Source organism: Lactuca virosa, chromosome 2 (assembly GCF_052849685.1).
Source record: "Lactuca virosa cultivar CGN04683 chromosome 2, Lactuca_virosa_CGN04683_v6, whole genome shotgun sequence".
Lineage (NCBI taxonomy): Eukaryota > Viridiplantae > Streptophyta > Magnoliopsida > Asterales > Asteraceae > Lactuca > Lactuca virosa.
This window is the reverse complement of record NC_136427.1, coordinates 142101417-142105650: the sequence shown is the minus strand read 5'-3', so window position 1 is coordinate 142105650 and position 4234 is coordinate 142101417.

The following is a 4234-nucleotide window of genomic DNA, read 5'->3' as shown; positions in this document are numbered from 1 at the left end:
ATGATGACACCACGACGTGGCGGCACCAGAGTGAAACACACATTCTTCTTTGGTGTCATGATGTGGTAAGATATTAGTCATGGCATAGCAACTGTCTGCATGCAAAACCCTAATTTTTCAGGCCTTAAGCCCTGTTTAAAGGATATGATGGCTACGGTTTGCACACCAGTCTCCATCACCTCTCGTTCGACCTAGAAGCATCCATAGCCTCCATTGTTGAGCTTTTGAAGTTTTGTTGTGAGTTTTGGTGAGAAGAAGAAGAAGAAGGTACCCATTGCGAGAAGATACAGCAAGCAAGCTCCTCCTCCACATTCTAACACATATTTTGGAGCATTATGAGTCTTCAAGATCTAATCTTTATGTGCCATGTTTCTATATCTAGACTTTTATGCCTTGTTATTCACGTTTGGCTTAGTTAGGGTGGTGGGATCTCATAAAGTTGGCCCTTTTATGGATCCTTGAGGTCCCCTTGAGGTCATATGTTCTTGAGCTGAAGTACGATTGAGTTTTGATTCCTTGCACCACGTTTTGACCTAATTTTCTCCATTGTTGAACTAGTTTGATTTCAAGACATGCATTTCCATAAAGCATCGATTTTTATGACCTATTGAGTAAGGTAAATCCTTCTGGAAAGTGTGGATGTATAGTTTGAAGGATTAAGAGCTTAATGAGTTAAGTTGCTTAGGATGGATCCCACGACGTGGAGATTTAGCCTCACGATCTAGCCTGGGTGGTCTTCATGACTGTTTTGTCGTGAGGTCACCACAACGTGGCAAATGCTTGGCCATGGTGTGGAGACTGACTGTTGGACTTTTGATCGTTAACTGTTTGAATTTTAACCTAGATTAACTTTAGGTTAATTTGTGGGTTTTGGGTTGTAGTTTAGGAATTGGTCCCTGATTGTTATATAGGTGATCTGTAGTACTACTTATTGGATCTGTAAGTAGTGTTGTTATTTGCTAGACTTTGACGTGAATTTTCTCATTTCTTTGTACTATAGTATGTATGCTTGTGTGTAGGATGTTGGTATTTTGTAGTGATATGTTAGATTGGTAGATCTATCATGATTACCTGTCTTTTGGCTATTGTTTGCTTATTTATTTGTTTTCAAATGTCGGCATATTATGGTTGGTTGGGTTGAGGCGGACCTGCTTTGGGATGTAGACCAAGATACTCGGGAATTCCAATATACTATAGGCCTTGTGAGACGGTCTAGTCAAACTGTAGGCCTAAGGTAGGGGTCCAGCTACTGTACGTGTTACGAGGCGGGCCAGTAGACTGTAGGCCCAGTAGAGCGGTCCAGACATCTTGTAGGCCTTGCAAGGCGTTCCATGCAAACTGTAAGCTCATGTGTGCATGCATTCTATGTGTATTGTTGTGTGGGGTATTTTTGTGGAAACTCACTAAGATTTGGCTTACAATTGTGGATTTAAATATTTCACGTACTTCAAAGGATCATGGGAAAGCTACGGCTTGATCGTACACATCATCCTGTGGATTTTTATGATGAGAGATGTTATTTGATACACTGATTTTGTTACTACTATGTTTTGGAAAACATGATGGTTGACTTATGGGTTTTTTATTGAATGACTTTTAAAATGACAAATTTTACTATGCATTTTGCGATGTTACAAGTTGGTATTAAAACCCCGTTTTGAGGGATTTGGATGAACATTTGTGTGATTCCAAACTTAAAGTATGGATCTTCAAATACATTTTCATAAATAATTTTTGAATAACAAAAAGAGAGGATGTGATGTGTACAATCAGTCGGAGCTTAACGAAAAGTTATTCCCCAAGATACCTACACTTGTTATATATATATATATATATATATATATATATATATATATATATATATATATATATATATATATATTGGTGATATGTTAGAACTGCATGATGGATTATAGGCTAGTGATATTCAGGAATTGCATGATAGAATTTCTGATTTAAGATGCCTGATAGCCTAGGGGATTTATTGATATGTTATATGAAACTAACATTATTATTGTAGTGGTTTGGTGTGTACAACATGATTGTACCTAACTAAGATTTTATAGCCTGAGAATGCTTGATTTTCCTTATTTCCTGTTCCTTGTCTGGTTGTGGACTTAGGGTAGAATCAATTATTCGAATGTCTATCGAATCCAGTGTTATGTATGATTTGCATACACATGACAACTGCAGATTTAGTGAAGGTTTCATGAGTCAAGTGTGGTTGTTAGTGAGCTAGAAAAAGTAATCATTTAAGAGCTACTCTTAAGATAGTGTACATAAGATGTATGTGTATCCTAGTTGGTTTGGGCCTAGTCATCAGGAATTTATGGCAGTCCTCCAAGACAAATACAGTTAGGTGAGGAATGTAGTTTGGGCCCGTACTATTAGAAGCACAGGACCTATACATGTATCAAGGAAGTCACGAGTTCCGAGGAATCATTGATCGAGTAGTGATGTGTTAGAGTATAATGTGATTTTTTGACGTGTTCTGGTGTATTATTTTTAGTATGGAGACTACGAGAGGTTTAGGATCAGGTACTAATGGCCCAGAGGGGCCTGGTTTGGGTGACGATGAGATCTATGAGTTGATCATTACTCATGTGACTTTTACAATCAGGGAGGCGATCCCAGAGATGGTTGGGTCTATCAAGACCGCTCTAATTGAAATGTTCTATGAGCATTATGTTGTTGTCGGTGAGGCTGCTACTGTCATAACCACTGCATTCATTGTGGTTACAGGACTTCAGGGAGGAGGGTCTATGTATTATCGGGAGTTCGGAAACATGAATCCCCCAGAGTTCGATGGGGTCAAGAACCCGATTATTGATATGAGATGGATATCCGATGTTGAGGGGTTCTTTTACACATGTTCATGTCCAGAGAATCAGAAGGTGAAGTTTGCACTGAACCTTCTCCGCCTGCAGGCGAAGGATTGGTGGAAGTTTGCCACTCAGGGTCTTTCTATTGCGGAGCGGGCCACAATTACATGGGAGCAATTTATTGATATGTTTCGTATAGAGGATGTTCCACTAGTTGAGATGGAGAGGCTAGCCTAGGATTACATGTTGTTGAAGAAGACGACATAATAGGTGACGAAGATCAACAAGATGTTTATTGAAAGAGCCTTCTTCTGCCCCGAGTATGCTGCTTCAGAGCAGGTTCAAATGTTGTGATACTTGATTATGCTCAAGACTGGGATTCGAGAGTTTATTTTGACTCAAAAATATCGTTCCCTTTCAGAGTTATAGTCATTTTCCCGGAGCAGAGAATAAGATTGAGTTGTAGGCGAAGGAGAAGAGGCAGGCCCCAGTTCAGACTCAGCTAACAGCCAAGCGGTTCAAGCCTGCTGATTCCCGATCCAGAGGACAAAGAGGCCGCACTTCTGGCAAGTACAGGAAGGTGCATGATGGAGTTTGTCATTCAGCGACCGAATGCCACAAATGTATCAAGGAGGGTTGTTTTTCCAAAGATTTTCGGCAGCAGTAGTAGCAGCAGCCCCTACAGCAGCGCACCCAAGTTTGTTATCACTACGATCAAGTTGGCTATGTGAAGGCCAACTGTACCTTTCTTGCTGCTAGGCCAGTGTAGGCACCAACTCCTACTACTCTTCGGATCACGAATGGACGTTAGGAGAGGGTTGAGGCCCAGAAGGCCAGGGGTCGTGCGATCTAGATGACTGCAGAGGATGCCAGAGCAGCGCTTGACGTCGTTATTGGTATGTATTCATTTAGAATTATGTCAACATATATTTTTGCACACTTATATTTATGTTCCTGATAGGTACATTCTTAGTGAATTCATTGTCTGTTCTTGTGCTTTTTGACTCGGGTGCGAGTCGGTCTTTTGGTTCTCAGTCTTTTAGTAGCGATTTTGATATGAACCTTGGAGAGTTAGTGAAACATCCTGATGTTCAGGTACTTCTAAATTCATCCCTATAATTCTATTCCATGTTATTTTGGTCCCTAAGTCTAAGAATTTATGCTTTGAAGCCCTAGTGGCAATTTTGTAAATATGCAAAGAGGAGTACGCCATGCGTACATGTGTGTATGTTGAGCGTACTAGGGCGCCCTAGTACACTGGACGTACACTTATATACGTGGTGTGTACTAGATTCATGAGGAAACCCTAATTTTTAGGGTTTGGGTGGTATTTACGCAACATTATGTCTCATTTCACCCTACCTTTTCAGCCTCCACGTACTTTGAGTCGTTTTTGGCAAACCCTAGTCCTC